Source organism: Macrotis lagotis, chromosome 3 (assembly GCF_037893015.1).
Source record: "Macrotis lagotis isolate mMagLag1 chromosome 3, bilby.v1.9.chrom.fasta, whole genome shotgun sequence".
In the NCBI taxonomy this organism is placed as follows: domain Eukaryota; kingdom Metazoa; phylum Chordata; class Mammalia; order Peramelemorphia; family Peramelidae; genus Macrotis; species Macrotis lagotis.
Genome location: NC_133660.1, coordinates 214,661,741 through 214,679,766, shown reverse-complemented (window position 1 = coordinate 214,679,766; position 18,026 = coordinate 214,661,741). Strand labels below are relative to the sequence as shown.

The 18,026-nt window shown below is 38.6% G+C and overlaps 1 protein-coding gene across 1 annotated transcript in view; it reads right to left on the bottom strand.

Moving 5' to 3' along the window:
• Positions 1 to 17,105, bottom strand: part of KIAA0232 (KIAA0232 ortholog) — a 94,103-nt gene extending 76,998 nt beyond the window's left edge. The window contains exon 1 of the mRNA XM_074229825.1: positions 17,007 to 17,105. The gene's annotated coding sequence lies outside the window, so the exon portion shown is untranslated. The remainder of the gene's footprint in view (positions 1 to 17,006) is intronic.
• Positions 17,106 to 18,026: the final 921 nt, after the last annotated feature.

Genomic DNA, 18,026 nt, shown 5'->3' with positions numbered 1-18,026 from the left:
CAGTCTGTTTTTCCAGCCTTCAAGGCAAAAATCTTAAGAGTTACTCTTTATTCACACTCAATTCAGTACCTTAACAACTTTTGTCACTTTCTTCCCGTACTTGGGCAATGTCTCTGATTTGCCCTATTCTCCACTGTCACTGGTCTCTCATCTTCTCAGTTCTGCATTTATAAGAGCCTTTTAACTGATTTCCCTTCCTTTGGTCTTTCCACTCTCCACTGGGTCCTGTCAGATTCATCTTCCTAAAAGTATTCTTCTTACGATACTGCTCTTCCCCACAAAAGTTTACTGTAGTTACTACAGTTATATCAAGTCAAAAGCCCCTTGATCAGGATAACATTTTCCATGATCTAAACTCACTTTCTAAATACATCCATCTTCTCAGTTCTCAGTCCTAATAACATGCCTTAGGATCAATTCTGTGACTGTTTTATTGTTTTTCTATCTCCAGACTATCACTCTGGCAGGAACAAAATAAAGGCTAAATAAATGTTTGCTGATTGATTTCTCCTTTCTAAGAACACTTTTCCTAGGCCACTTCTTTCAAGAATCTTCTTTGACCTCTGGCCCACTTCTCTTCTCTCCAAACAGCTCCTACTCTCACTGCTAAAAGGTGCTCTGTTCCTTCTTTACAGGTGCCTCCCAGGGCTTAGCACAATACCTGGCACATAACAGATACTTAACAAATTTTTTATTGAACTGAATTGTAAGCTTTGTGTTCCAGAAACAGATTGCAAATTTCTTGAGAGACTTTTTAGAGTCTCTGAAGCATGACAACAATGCTGTCCACTCAGGAATTGCTCAATATGTTAGGACTGACTGCAGAAGAAAAATCTTTTGTGATACTGGAATGTGATCCCAGTCAGAGATCAAAGGAGAAGAGCTTATTCGAGGGCAGGGTCTAATCAGTGTATGTATGTATCACCAATTTTAAAGATTTTTAAATTTCACACTGTGGGGGGTGGTGGTGAAAAAAGCCAGAAAATTGCTTTGGCCAGATGGAACTGATCTCTTTGGCAAAAGTAAGGAAATAAAGGGAAAATCCAATTTTGAGTAAAAGGTCATCTTCAAAAGCACCTTTGAAACAGTAAAGGAGAAAACAAGCCTTCAACTTGGCATGAGATACATTTAAACTTGGCCACCCTAAGAACATTAATACACAAAATGAGAATACAAAAAATGGACATTAGAAGAACATTTGTCAGCATTTCTACAGAGATCTTTCCTCCCTCATAGCAATGAAACAGATAAATTTGAAGTTAACTTCTAGGAAGTATATGTGCTCTTGAAGAGCAGAAATTGTTTCAAATTTTTCTTCAACTTAGGACTTAGGGCAATGCTTAGCAACAACTAGGGAGGAAGACTTAATTAAGTTGCTATATAAGAAAGAGCAAATAGCACTTAAGTGAAGTCAAGAATAATAAGTTGAAACAGACCAAATACACTCAGAAGAAATCAGAGTTAGAAACTTAGGCAATTTAAAATATATCCAGAGATTCAAGGGGATAATGCCAAAAGAATATAGAAGATCACATAAGGCAGTATTAAAAAAAAATCTCATCTCTATAAAATCTCTACAAAAAATTGTCTATACATGCATCAAAATTACCCTTGGAAAATATGATACAAGAATAGACATTATTTCACAAATTATCACATTTTTACATTTATCTGAGGAGGTAGGTATAAGATCTCATTATGATAATTACTTTACTACGGAAAAAAAAGCAGCATATTATTGAGTAGAACCAAACTTCTCTCTCCAATGTTAAGATCATAAAATATTCCTTGATAGAGATAATCACAGAGATAACTTTAATCATCAGTATCAACAAAGGCATAAAACAGGGAAGCGCAGGCTCACCAAATGTGTTTGTTCACTGATGTTATATAGAAGTTGATGTCTTGTTCAGATTCCAAAAGAAAGATGTTAAGGTTCTTCAGATGCTCCAGTTTGCAGATGAGATTGCACTGAATGCATGAAGCCCCAGAATACTATAGACCTCTTCAATGAGACCCACAGACATTGAAAAAATATCAAAAAAATGTTCCTTCTTTAAAAAAAAAAAGGCATTATGGTCCAAACATCACTAAGGTTCCTAAATTCAGGGCTGATAACCTGAGATTCAAAAATTTCTGTTACATTTTTATTAATTGGAATATGCAAAAAAGATTTTTTTAAACTTCCCTTAAAAACTAATAATTTTAATGTGTTAATTATTAAACCCTCTCTACAAATAAAAATAATATAATCATATTCAAATTTAATTATGAAACAACTAGAGATGTAAATAGGTTTCTTAGAACCATAATAAATTCTTTCATTTCTTCACTACTTTGATGTAATGATGAATGGAAACACAATCATAACAAGAAGTAAAGATAGGTCTTATGCTATATACTTCAGTATACAATCACTTTTCCTAAATGGTCATTTAAAAAAACTCTTGCATGGTAAATTTCTATGTATGTTACATCAGGGTCAAAAGCAGCAACAATAACTGAGTCAGTACTACTACTAATATAAATAAAGTCATGACCTCAGAATCAAAGGTTATAGAAGAGCCAAAACTTACCTCTAATCTAAATCAACACATAAGATTAGTTCTCAAGTAGAACTTCTTTCTTCTCTAAAAGAGGTATTTTGTGAGCAAGATATTCTTACCTCTAGGTAGAATATTCAGCAAATGTAAAACTGCAGGCACAGGGATTCCACATTACATTAATTTAAATGCCATTTTCTTAATTTAGTGAAATAAAAATATTGTTTATCTAATATTACTATGTTCTCAATACCTCAGATTAACAAAAAAAATCATAGAAGCTGTACTCTCTAAATAAACTTTAATTTTTGTTACTAGTGTCTAACTCATATAGACACAGTCTCTTCAAAACACAAACACAAAAATACCCTCCAATACTTCATAAAACCAAATTTAAATATGTCTATTGCTTATTGTTAGTAGAAATCTTAATTATAATGTTTCAAAATCTCAATTCAGATAACAAAAGCAACGACTAGACAAGGTATCCTTCAAGGAAACAGAGCAGTCATTAGACCACAACTACAATAAGAATTATAAGACGCAGAAGAAGCTAAGTGGCACAGTGGATAGAGTAGACACTGGAGTCAGGAAAACAGGGAGTCAAATCTGGGCCTCAAACACTTAATAAGTGCCTAGCTGTGTGCCCTGGGGCAAGTAACTTAACCCCATTGCCTTAAATAAAAAAATTTTTTTTAAAGAATTCTAAGAAGCAAATGCCAGGCTCTTGGTAATAGTATGGCAAATGGAAACATGTTAACAGAAAATGAAGCATCAAGTTGTAATTGAATGGAATGATATCCCAAACATTCCTTTCAGACCTTGATTCAGCTTTTGTAATGGTGTAGGGGTTGTAAGTGTCCTACATACCTTAATAGTGGTAAGGGGTCAATATTAATTAGGACAATTAAGCTAAGTATAGATTTGATATAACTCAATATTATTGTTTTCACACTCTGAAATGATGGCTTTCTCTTTGTTTCTCATATATGATAACTCCATTTCCCCATCTCTGTTACTCTGAATTGGCCATCCCCCATTCCTGGAACATATTCCTTCTTCACCATAGCTTCAAAGAATCCTTCTCTTCCCTTGAGATGAAGCTCAAGCACCGCCTTTTCCATAAAGTATCTGCTAGTACAAATCTGCTAGATCTCTCTCTCTCAGATTACTCTGTATTTATTTTTGCTATGCTTTATATGCACTTGTCTTATGCACTTGTCTTTCCAGTTAGGATGTAAATTCCTTTTAAAAACTGATCCATCAATCAACAATTATTTAAGTTTCTACTTACTTGCCAGGGACTAGGCTAAATGCTAGAGATGCAAAGAAAGGTAAAAGAAAATCCTAGTTAATATCTAACAGAGGAGACATGTCAACAACTATGTATAAACAAAATAAATTGGAGATAATCAATATAGAGAAGGGATTGAATTTAAGGAGGATCAAGAAAGTCTTCCTGTAGAAAGTAGGATTTTAGCTAAGACTTTAGGGAAGAGGTCAAAAAGAAGAGAGGAAGAAGAAAAGAGTTCCAGGCATGCAGACAGTCAGTGACAATGTTTCAAGTCAGGAGATTGACGTGGTCAGACCTGAACTTTAGGAAGATTAATTTGACAGCTGAGTGAAAGATGGACTAAACTGGGAAAAGACTTGAAGTAGTAAGAACAAATAATAGGCTACTGAAAAAGTCTAGGCATAAAGTGACCAGGGCCTGCACTAGAAAGGTGACTGTCTTCAAATATAGAAGGGGTGTATGCAAGAGATATAAGAAAGGTAGATACAACAGAAATTGGTTAACACATTGGATATGGAGAAGGTGATAGAGAATGAGAAGTCCAGGATGATAACTACTGTGGGAGTCTGAGTGACTGGAAAGATGGTGGTAACTTCAACGGTAATACAAAAGTTATTAAGAGGGGAGGTTTGAAGAAAGAGATAATGAATTAAGTTTTAGATATGCTGAGTTTAAGCTATGGGGCATCCAGGTCAAAATGTCTAATAGGTAGGTGGAGATACAAGTGAAGTTCAGTAGAAAGGTTAAAAAATGCTAATGAATTCATGAAAATAAAAAATCACCAAGTAAAATAATATAGAAGAGAGGCTTGGACAACTAAGCTTAGGGAGCGTGATCTCAATGAAGTTCTGGCAAAGGAGCCTGAGACAAGGTAAGTGATTAGACAGGAGGAAAAAAAACAGTAGAGAATACTGTCATGAAAACCTAAAATGAAGAGAACGTCAAGGAAAAGAGGGTGATTGACGTGTCAACGACATAAGAGTACTGAGAAAGGCCATTAGGGTTGTCAATTAAGAGATCATTAGTAATTTTAGAGAAGAATAGTTTCAGTTGAATGAGAATGGAAGCTGAACTATAAAGAATTAAGAGCTTGAAGAAAGGAAGTGAGGCATCAATTGTAGAAGACTTCCTCAAGGAGTTTAGCCACAAAAGGGAAAAGAATGATGGGACATCAGTTACCAGGGATGGATGGACCTAATGAGATTTTTTTTTTAAATGGGAAGATAGAGGCAAGTTTGTAGGCATCAGAGAAGTCACCAGTAGCCTGGGAGAGATTCAAGATAAATGAGATATTTGGGAGTATAGAAGATGACAGGATAGAATGAGATCACCTGTGCATGTACAAAATTTGTCTTAGCAAGAAGGACTACCTTTCCATGTCAGAAAAGGGGAAAGATGGAGAAAGTAGAAGAAGACATCTGAAGATGACAGTCAACTGCTTCAATCTTTCAGTGGGCAGCTAGGTGGCACAGTGGATAGACCACTGACCCTGGAATCAGGAGGATGAGTTAGAATTCATTCTCTGACACGTACTAGCTGTGTGATCTTAGGCAAGTTCCTGAAGCCTGATTGCCGCACTTCCAGGGCCATCTCCAGTGGTCCTCATTCATATATGGTCACTGCACCCAGAGGACTCTGGAGGAGAAAGTGAAGCTGAAGTCTTAGTACAGCACCTTCTAACTCAAATCCAATTCACAAGCTTGTCATGGCATCACCTGCCTGATGCCTTGGTCTTCTTCAAAAATGAAGGACAAATATTACTATTATTATTATTATTATTATTATTAATCTTTCAGTAAAATCATCTGAGAAGGGAAGGGGATTGAAGAAGGGGGGCACTGTAGGAGTTTTGAAGACATGAAAAGGCTTGGAAAAGTTATTGGGCTAAGTGAAGTAGTGAGTTCATTAGGGAGGTTTCAACTGCCTGCTAGTTAGATTAGGTAAGGTTACATAGGTAACAAGTTGATCACATTGTTTCACTCATTACTTTTATTATCCCTATCATCTAGCACAGTGGCTAGAATACATCAGGAATATTACCTTTTTGACTGACTAATAATAATGAATATATCAGTATACTAGCTAACATTAGTCTCATTTGATCCCAACAGTCCTGGGGAGCAGAGGTAGGGAAGTCTTTCTAGAGCTCCCATTATATACCATAATTTTAAGCGATAAGGATTTTACAAACATTATCTCAAATGATCCTCATACAACCCCCTATATTCTGTAGTTGAAGAAAGAAACTGAAGCCAAGGTGAAGGGATTCAAGGTCAAGCAGTGAGTGAGTGTCTGAGGATACATCTGCACACTGGTTTTGCCTCTAGTAAATGTTATCATTATCCCTCCTTCACACATGAGAAGACTAAAAGCTCAGAGGTTCAATGACATGCCCAGGGTCACCCAACTGGGAAATATTTCTCCAGGCGACTTTCAAACTTGGGCCTTGCTGACCTCAATCTAGTATTTCAATTACTACATCTCTACATAATTATAGTTTTTCCACTCTGAGCTCTATTCCTACATTAGCAATTTCCAATATCAACTGTCCAAAACAGGCTACATTATCTTTCCCTCCCATATCTTCTGAATTTTTCCCTATGTCTTCACAGAAGTGGAGCAGCACCAATATCTGTTTGATTGCCCAGGGTCACAACTTTGATGTCATTTTCAATTCTTCATTCTCCCTTAAATAATTCAATTCTTCATTCTCCCTCAAATAATTCAAATCACTTCACTATTCTACCACCCACCCCAAATCTCTTGCACATGGGCCCTTTATTCCATTCTGTTCAGGTCTACATCACCTCTTATCTGTAATACTAAAATAGCCTCCTAATTGGTCCACCATATCAGATCTTTCTCTATTCTAATCCATCCTTCACATGGTTGCCCAAATGACTTCTTTAAGTTTCAGATCTAACCTTCTCCACCTACTCAAAATCCAGTTAACTCCCCAAACTATCTCAAGATAAAAAACAAACTCCTGTTTAATACTTAAAGATTAGTAAAACCTGATCCTATGTTACTTTTAAAATTTTTCAGTCTTTTGAAAAATATTTTACATTTAATTCAGAAACTGATGGCTCATATTCAACAACTCTCTACTTTTTTATCTGTCTCGTTTTCAGAAGGTTTTCCAGAGCCACTAACCTTCACTATATGGTTTTATTAATTTTATCAATTTATGTTTGGACTTCCTAAGCAACTTGACTTTTTGAGCAAATACATCTTGCAGAGGGTAAACTGATTGGCAAGTATTTTCCAATGTTATTTGGAATCAATTTATTGACTTCTTTCAAATCAAATGTCTGCACCTAGAGATGGGTAATGATTTCTATCATTTTTTCAAATCTAAAAGACCTATTGGATCTTGCTATACTTTGGTGGTAAAAGTTCATACAAAAGAAGCAGTGTAAAAGAGGCTTTTGATGTTTTTGGCATCAACATGATCTGAAATCATGATTTACCTTTTACTTTTTAAATCATGTCTTCTCCAAGGTAAGATCCATTCTGTGGAAATTAGTTAAATAATTTTTACCTTATTCAGCTTTAGCAATCAATCTGAACATTAAAAAAAAAAACAACTTCACAATTCTGCAGATTAGCATGGCTCACTTCAGAAGTAATTTCCATTCTTTAAGTCCTTGTGATGAGGACCTTGGTAATTATTTTGTATACCAGTGCCTTGAAATCAAACTAATCTTTCTTTAAATCAACCACATTCTTCTTGGATTCTTTTTTTAACCCTCTTTGGTGAGGTATTTATTCTTGCCAACTTTCCCATCCCCAAAAATCCATTCAATGTATTCAGCACAGTGACTAGAATAGTGGGGTGGTTAATAAGTGCTTGTTTTGGGACATGATTTGACTGTCCTCCAATCCTTGGAATACATGCACCTCTTTCAATTCCTGATTTTTTTCCAAAATAGCTCAAGTGCTACCTCCTACTCTAGACCTGGCCAGATCCCCCCAACTGCTAAAGCCATTCCCTTCAGGTTACTTTTTATGCTTTTCTGTACCTATACACTTACATATTGTTCTTCCTCCACCACCACGATTCTTTAGAATGAAAGATCTTTAAAGGCAAGGATATTTTCCCCTTTTGTCTGGGTATACCCAGTACCAATCACAGTACCTGGTAGAAGTTTAATAAATGCAAGATGACTGATAGTAAGCTAGGAGTAAGCTAGTATTTATACTTATATTCAATACTTTAAGCATCTGTGATTTCAAGTTCCAAAATAGGCAGAGCTTAACTGTTCTATATAAGCATATCAAAATCCTCCTAACCAAAGGTCTTGAGAGATATATACTGAATATATATATATATATATATATATATATATATATATATATATATATACTGGAAAATGCATTCTCCACTTCCTACTCCTGGCATCTTCAAATTTGAAGAGACAAGTTCTTGGACAAAAGACATTTAGGCCCTTCCTAGGCCCAGACAGGGTGGTAGAAACTGCTACACATTTGGTAGTGCCACTGAGAAACCAAGTGAGCACTTACTTTACACACAGCATTGTAACAAACTCCAAACCTTCCAAGAAAAAAATTTTAGAGCCCAAAGGGGTCTTAAAAAGCACTTAGTCAAAACTTCCTTTTTTTACAAAGGGAAAAATAATGAGTGCCGAGTAAACTATCTAGCTCAAGAAAAAAAATAATAAACTTATTCTTAAGGTACATTTCCCATTCCAAGAATTTTTGTTTATGCTTCTGGAAAGTACCCAACCACTGCCCTATGTCATTCTCCCCCTCACCCCACCTCCTTAACCAATGTCATAGTTTTGCATAGTTCTGAGCTCCTAAATAGAGAAAAGAACCCACAGCTGTCCTATAGTACTACGGAATTAATCTAAGGCTTATCTTGTCCTTCATAAATGGATTCACATCTTATTAAAAGAGTTCCAATTTATCCAGTAAATCTCAGTAACTAAGCCATCCCTCCAGAATAGAGGCATGCCATGAAAGTAAACCAAATGAAATCTACTGGGAAATTATAGGCCGAAATAAGTTTGCTTAGAACAAACACACTTGTGGTTTCCAGGATTATCTCAAGGATATCAATTCCAGATGCCCAAAGAGCTCAATGCCATTGATTAATCATCGAAAGCATAAAGTTAGCTATATAAAAACCAAGAGGCATAAAACTAGTCATAAAAAAGAGTGAGAACTTACAACAAATAAGCTGGTGGTAAGAAGTGTGCAAACCATTAAAGAAACTGGCTATGCTGAATCCAGAAGAGAACACAAAAAAGGTGGTCTGGTAGGTATCCTCAAATATTTGAAAGATTGCCATACAGAAAATGAAAAAGAGTTGTCCAATGTGGCTTCAAAAAGTTTTTTTTCTTTTAGCACAAAAAGACCCAGGGGTAAAATTAAAAGAAACAAATTTGGGTTCAATATAAGAAGGGTTTACAATGAAAATATTTGTCAAACAGTGAAAGAATTCGACTAGGAGGTTTGACTGGATCACCACAAAAACTCATTTTAACTTTAAAATGTATGGTTCCTGGTAATTACAGTGGTCTAGGTGCTTCCTTTTTCATAAAACCTTCAAATATTTTAAACAGCAGAATGCAGAATACTAAACTAAGGAGTGCTTCTTCTTTGATATCTACATTTTGGGAAATAAAACAAGTTTAATTTTTCTTTCATAATTCAGAAGTGAGAAGTATTTCAATGTCACCATTAGGAATATTATTTCACAAACTGAAAAAGAAGGATAAATTCCTTATATTGAAAACAAAAATAGCTTGCAAAGTAATTACTATCCTAGAACTGCATCAATATTCACTTAATTACTTCCTTAGATCAGACAAGAATTTATTTCAACAATGATTAAGCATCCACAATGTACAAGGCATTAATGATAGAGCAAAAAATAAGGTCAATAACCTCACAGAACTGAGAAAAACAATACAGCATAAATAAAGGAATGAATGAACAAATATAAACTGAGTTAAAAAGGAGACTACTAACAAAGGAGTAAAGGTTTCAAGTGAGAATCAGAGGAAATATGGAATTCAACTTGAGAGAAGATAAAGAATCTAAGAGGCAAGGATGAGAAGCTATTCTAGTCATGGTGAAAAGCCTATAAAAATGCCAAGGAACAGGAAATGGAATATCAAGTTCATAAAACAATTAATAATATGGTTTGCATGGAATATAAAGTGGTCAAAGGAGAGTAATGTAAATAAGTTGAACTAGTCTATAGTGTTTGTAACCCTTCCCCACCTCAAGACCACAAGAAGTCATTGAAGATTTTTGAGCAAATAAATGATATAATTTAGACCGATACCTTGAAATGATTATTTTGGCAGCAGTGTGAAAAGGAGATTGGAGAAGAAAGAGATTGGAAGCAGGAAGACCAGTTAGGAAGTGATTAAAATAAATCGGAAGAGAGAAGAAGGGCTGAGTATAGAAAAAAAAAATAGGCCAGATTCAAGATGTCTTGGAAATAGAATTAATAAGAGTTGGCAAGTAATTATGGTGGAAAGGGTACAGGTAGAGACAAAAGGAAGAGGGATACTTCCAAGATTGTAAACCCTGCAAAACTGCTTACAGTGTCAGGGTACCAAGTTTTTCAGCAGGTAGGGGTTTGGGGAACTGGCAATATACCAATATAATAAGGACTCAAGAGTCAGCTGCTGTTATTAATCTTCTCACAACTCAAAAAATATATAGGTTATCCTTACATGCCAAGGGGACATTTGTCCAGTTTTCAGTTTCTGACAGAACATTGCCACCATATATAAATACATACACATAAATGAACACACACACACACACACACGTGTGTGTGTGTGTGTGTGTGTGTGTGTGTGTATAGTATCCCTTGGATTTTTAAAAATTCTATACAGTCATATCATATAAAAGAGAATGAGATTACAATACTGACTCATAGCTCTTAGAGATGTTCCAGTAAGAAAGAGCACTGGGTTAAGTTTAAGACAGAAGACCTGGGTTGGAATTTTAACACTTAGTACCAGTTTGACTTTGGACAATCTCTCTTAAGCCCCAACCTCTCTAGGTTTCATTTTCATATGTAAATGAAAAGGAAAGGGTTGGATTTGATGACCCTTAAGTCTTTTCTAGCTTTAATTCTATGATTCTATGATCTTAAATATTCAGAATCTTCAGACTTCTTCCTAATGCTTCTTTGTCTCATTCCAATGCTCTTCAAGAATTCATATCCACATACTTTAAACTAAGCAAATATAACAAATGAGTGTGTTCTGGAGGAATTTCAAATAAAAAAAATATATGAACATGGAGAAATTTACACAAGGTCAAATGAAGAGACAAAGACCTAGAGCAACAAACTAAGTAGCAAAAGTTGGGCTTCTACAAGTTTGTTCACACTATGAGATGCTGATGATGATGATGATGTCTGTCCTTGGTTCTCAAAGAAGATCATGACATCAGATACCTGATGCTATAACAAGGACATGAACTGGATTTGAGGGGGGGGGTACTGTGCATAGTCACCAGCCTTACTTTCTCCTCTGGAGCCATCCAGGTCCAGTGGCCAGATATGAAATCAGGATGACTGGAGATGTCTTGGAGGTGATGCAATCAGGGTTAAGTGACTTGCCTAAGTCACTAGTAACTGACAAAGAGTCTGAGGCTGGATTCGAACTCCTATCCTCCTGACCACAAGGCCACTTGTAGTGCTCTATCTACAGTGCAACCTAGCTGCCCATACTATGAGATAGTTTCCCTTAAACCCATCTCCACCAATATTCTTCCCCTCTCTTCAAGACGCAGTTCAGTTATCACCTCCTCCATGAATCCTTTATGGGTCTAAATCATACCCACCCTCAGCTAGAAATAAGTCCCATTCCCCCAGGCTCGGGCCACTCTATTTAACATCTAAGATTTATAGATTTAATATAATAAATTATAAAATAACATAATTTAATAATTTTCTAACTTTATGTAAATTCCTTGATGGCAGGGAGGCAGGTATATTATGTCTCTGGTACCTCTGTAATTTACACAGATTTGGTATTTGATAAAATATTTTTGAAATACTAACTGCTTAAGTTTTTCATAATTTATCAAAAATATTATTAGTCCAGTTTATACCTTCTCAATTGAGAAGTCCCTGACAGAACTCGTACTCATGGTGCTTACAATATAAAGGGGAAGATAAGAACAAATACAAATCACTAAAACAAACAAACAAAAATAAACTATAAACACAGCCAGAGTGAGAAGCTGGTAAACCTACAACCTTACTTAGAAGATGTGGTTCTAGGAGATTGGTGATTAGCTCACCCTTTTCTATCATTCTAACTAGTGCCAATATGTTGGGTGTTACACACAGCATTTTTGATTTGTTCCCTTCAATAACTGCCTTTCCAAGCAAAACAGGTTTCAACTCTTGGTGACATCAAAATAACTACTTTATTACAGAAAAAAGTTACGTTCAAAAATCCTTTGGGGAAGGAGAGGGGGAAGAAGAGAAGGGAAAAGAGCATATATGAATGGGTAAATTTAGTAAGAGAATAGTAACTGCAATTATTTCTTAGAATTCCTCATGCTTCTACTTCAGTAAGCATTCTGACTACTTCATAACTAACACTCCATTATTAAATAAAACTAAGCACCTACTAGTACATAAAAACATGCATCTCTATTTAACTGGGTTATTTTAGTTTAAGAGTCACAATGGATTAGTCATCTTTATTTGCATTGCTGACTTACCTATGGATGATCTGGTTAATTCAGTTTTATTAGGTGGATTCTTTCATCAGAAATATAATCCTGAAGGTTTGGACTTTTTTCTGGAGTTAAAAACTCTAAATAGGAGATGGGAGTATTTCTGCAATCAAAAATAATCCCAAAGTTTCCTTTTTTTCCATTCATTTCAACTTCATCTCCAACTAAATTCTTTGGAACAATTGCTATTAACAAACTGCAAAAGTAATACTTATTGCTAATGAGTAGCATAATAAAAGTTTGATATAGGAAGAAAAATTAAGACCTTAGATAATCTTGAAAATAAATAAGCAGTCCCTAATATTCAAAAGGAATTTTAAAACTGCTTTGAAAAATGTGTAATTCCTCTTGTTGCATATAAACTTTCAAGTTAAAAGAAATTCTGAGAACTTCCACAAATGCTGTTAATTTGTTAAGTAGTGGCAGCAAGATGGCCAACTACTTCAATATTTTGTAAAGAAGACTAGTCAAATTTGCCAGGAGGGAAGGGTAAAAACAACAAACTTATAAAAAAAGAATAATTACATTTATTTGAATCACTAATTTGTTCAAAAGGATTCAGGGGACAGCAAAATGATTTCATTTTAAAACATAATATTAGGGGGCGGCTAGGTGGTGTAGTGGATAGAGCACCAGCCTATGGGGTCAGGAGTACCTGGGTTCAAATCCGACCTCAGACACTTAATTACTTAGCCGTGTGGCCTTGGGCAAGCCACTTAACCCCATTGCCTTGAAAAATCTAAAAAATAAAAATAAAAAATAAAACATAATATTATCTATGTTTTGCTGTATTTTTATTTATTTTGTTACATATTTATCAATTACATTTTGATCTGATTCAGCTGGACTCTGGTGTGTGCTGATGGCTGAATTCAGCCTTGTGTTTGACACCCCTACTTTGGGCAACTCTTTTAAGCCTATAAATTGTAGGGAATGAGCTGACATGCATTGACAGAGGCACTTTCCTTATTGGGGATCCCTTTATAGTTAATACAAAATAACCAATTCTCTCTCTAGCTTTCCCCTCCCCCATTCATTACCATGAAATAATAGCAGTTTAAGGCATTTACTACCCTTCTGATTTTTGCATTCTATATAGGCTTACAGGGGCAGAGGATGGAATAGCTTTGCCACCTCTTATATGCTTCTAACAAGCTTAGCAGAGAAGCAACAGGCCGGAAAAAGAAAAGTCCTTAGAGCAAAAAAGATGCTTTCAATATTATTCCCTCTACCTATTTTCAGAGGAGATACTGGGAAGTATATCACCAAAGAGGGATGGGGATAACCCTATTTCAATTACCTGATGCATAAGCAATTAAAAGAAAAACATTCAGGCTTAAAGTAGAAAAACTTTCAGCTAACTTGAAATTCATACCTGACTGAAATTTTGTAAGCAAAGTCAAATAAAATCTTATCAAATCCCATTTTATTCTTTGAATGACCAGATGAGCCATATACAAAATCAGTCAACAATTGAGGGTCAGACAAAAGACCCAACAGGAAAAAAAACTCAAAAGCAAAATAAAAACCTCTCACTTGTTCCTGTTTAACACTAAAAAACAAAAAACCTACCCATATGTCAGAAACAATTTATATAGTCATCATTTAACTTCTCCTATATAAGAGACAAACTTAAAAGATGATCAGCAGAAAATAAATCATACTTTCTGAGGTACTCATTTATGGCTTTAAAAAAATTGCTGCTAGTTAAATATTATGGGAATATAAATTGATTTTTCATCCTATTTATAACAAGTGAAACTATTGAAAAAAATTCATATAAGGTATTCCACAAATAAAGAATTTTTGGAGAATCTGTTCTACCAGTCCAACTGTACAAATAATTAAATTGTATAGAGTAGTAAACGTTGCCGACTTCATTATCACTTGCATATTCTTGATGCATTTTCATGCCAGTAAATTTTACAAATTTATATATTTACAAAACTGCTTTAATCCTAGAAGGAAAACTGCAGTTCAATGACAAATTTTGAAAGACCAAATTTAAATACCAAAAAAATTAGTCATTTACTTACCAAATTTAATTACCCCCAAATTTGTTTAAAGACCAAATTATCAAAAAAAGATTTCTTAGATCTTTCACTGTAAAAACTCATAACTATTTATTATCTCAGTTTAGATCTAAATCAAATTAATGTTTCTATTATATAATACTTCACAACAGCTTTCAAAGTACATTGATTTTGAATATTTAATTTGATTCTTAAAACAACATCAGGAAGAAGATTGTCTCAGGTTACAGATGAGGAAACCAAGGTTTAGTGAGTTTAAGAGATTTATCCCAGTTTAAAAGTGTTAGGAGTAATATGAATCCAAGGAAAAAGCCCTGGAAATTATAGTAAGGACAGAAACTGTGACTGCAATTTCATTGATACTGGGAATTCTGGAATGGAGCAACGCCTCTATATTAGCACCTTCTCTCTAATTTAGAAGCCCAGGGTCATATGGTCAGTATGTTTCATGGGTAGCACTTGAACTCAGCCTTCCCAGTTCAGGAAGCAGCTCTTTTTGCTATGTCCAGAAATCTTTCTCGACACCAGAAAACCTCATTATATAAAGAATGAGGCACAAATTAACATAATTACAGAAGACCTAAAACTGAATGTTCTGGATATTAATTCTAACTATCTAGCACTCCTACAGGGAAAAAAAAAAAGCTTCCTTGAGGAGACAATTTCCATTTTTCTTTCCCCAGTAGCTATCACAGAACCTCAGACCTAATAAGTATTTATGATAAGCTTGTTAAATTGAATGAAAATATTTTCAAAAGATCTTGGTCAATATTTGCTTTGTAATGTATATTGAAATGTGATAACCCCTGCTTCTTTAGTGTCAGTGGACAAATTAGGATTTTCTGAAATAGAAACACTTATTTTGGACCTTCACAATTCACAAGCTAATTTCCAAGAGTATAGTGCCAGATGTTTAAGAGTATATTGCTTTTAAAAAAATAAATCGTGGTCAATATTTGCTTTGTAATATATATATTCAAATGTCACGTCCCCTGCTTCTTTAGAGTGTCAGTGGACAAATCAGGATTTTCCTCAAATACAAACACTATCATTTTGGACCTTCACAATACACGAGAGCTAATTTCCAAGAGTATACTGCCAGATGTTTAAGAGTATATTGCTTTTAAAAAATAGATCTTGTTCAATATTTGCTTTGTCATATATATATATATATATATATATTCAAATAGGATGTCCCCTGCGCTTCTTTAGAGTGTCAGCGGACAAATTCGGATTTTCTCAAATAGAAACACTCTATTTCGGACCTTCCCAATTCATCAGCTAATTTCCAAGAGGATATTGCTTTTAAAAAAAAAACCCAATTATTCAGTAAAGTAACAGTTTAGCAACTGAAACTAGAATTTAAGGAATATCAACAAAAATAAGAAGAGAGAATAGTAATTAATAATAATAATAATAATAATAATAATAATAATAATAATAATAATAAATGAGAATGCAATCCTCAAAAGAGCATCACTCAATGGGGGAGGGGGATCCTCAACCAGGCTCATCCGAACTTTGTTCAAGTAACCCGCCTAGAACATTTGACCTTCAACACGAAACAAGGCAGGAGTCCAAAAGGCCGGTTTTTAAATCGGTGAAAGTTTCCTTTTTTTATTTTTGCTTCTGGGACTCCCTAACAGAAGCCCGTCCTGCGGACGCCCGACTCGGCCGGCGCTCCTTCCCGGCCACCCCGGCAGCCGGCACCAGCCCGGCTTCTCTCATCTAGGCAGAGGCGGCGCATGAGACTCGGGAGACCCGAAACTTGGCCGCTCCCTCCTCACGCGTGTCCCGCAGGACGGGCCCGGCAGCGGCTCCGCAGGGTCCGAGCCACGGCCCCCCGGCCGCCGGGCCCGGCCAGGGCGGGAAGGGGCGCCTGTGCCGCGGCAGGCGCCGCCCGGCCGCCCCCCCCCCCGGCTCGGGCTCCGGCCCCGTCGCGGGCCGCCCCGGCGGGCCTGTCACTTCTGCATTCGGCCGTAACCTTCGCCGAACCTTGCGCCGCGCCCCTTCCCCCCGCCCCCTCGGGCCCGCCCCGCCGGAGCGGCCCCCGGCCGCCATAGGCCGGCGCGGCCGTCAGTCACCCCCCGCGGCTCCCGGGCGGCTCGCGCTCCGCGGCTCCCCTTCCGCAGGCCCCTAAAGGACAATGCTGGGCGGGAGGGGGAGGAGGGCGAGCCCGGGCCCCGCCGCGGCCCCCCGGCGCCGTGACAGCGCGCCCCGCCGCCCGCAGAGGCACGGCGCGGACGCCCCCCGCCGCGGGCCCCGGCCCCCGCCCCCCTCGGCCGGCCCCCGGGCATCCTCCCCGCCGCCGCGGCCCCGAGGCCGGCGCGCCCATCCTCCCTCCCCGGGCCCCGAGGAGCCGGCGGCCCCGTCCCCGCCCGCTCTAGACGGTACCTGCCGAGGCTGCGAGGAGGAGGGCGGCGGCGGCGGGAGCGGCCCACAGCGCGGGCTGGCGGGCGGCCTCCGGCTCCGACCGAGCCCCCCGTCCCGCTGCCGAGCGCCCGACCGGCCCTGGCCTGCGCCTTACGTAAACCGGCGGCGGCGGCGGCTCCGGCGGCTCCAGCGCCACTAGGCGGAGGGGAGGGGGAGGGAGGGGGCCGGGGAGCAGGGAGGGGGACGGGGAAGCCTCTCCGCTCGGTTACCCGGCAACTGGCCTCAGCGCCCCGCCAACCAGGTGATAGCTCCATATCCTTCCGCCCAGACGCCCGGGATTACATCAGAACGGGGTCACGGAGGCCCCGCCCCCGGGGGGCGGGGAGCGAGCCGGAGGGCGGGGGAGGGGCGGCGAGCCGGCCCCGCTGACGCGCGGAGGAGGGGGAGGGAGGCCGGGCCGGGCCGGGGCGGGGCGGCCTCCCCGACGTGCGCCCCGGGCCCCGGGAGCCCCCGCCCGAGGGGCCGCCGAGCCGGCCCGCCCCGCCCCCGGCCAGGTGTGCGCCGGCTCAGCGGCCTCACCTGTCACGGCCCCTCTCCCTCCGGAGCGGAGACCCAGGACGGGGCTTGGCTCGGCTTTTTAAACGTGGCTGAAGGCTTGTTTTATTCATAAAAACGGGGGCGGCGGGGCGGCGCGGTGCGTGGAGGACCCGAGTTCCAGTGCGGCCTCGGACACTTCATCATGACCTAGCCGTGCGGCCTTGGGCAAGCCACTGCGCCCCACTGCCTTGCAAAGACCTAAAAAAATACATCATTCTTGTCCAGCTGTCTCATTTGGGGGCGCCTGGGTGGCACAGTGGATAGAGCACCGGCCCTGGAGTCAGGAGGACCTGAGTTCAAATGCGACCTTGATCATTACGGAGCTGTGTGACCTTGGGCCACTTAAGCCCATTGCCTTGCAAAAACCTAACATATATATATATATATATATATATATATATATATATACACACATATCATCCTTGCCCAGCTGTCTCATTTGGG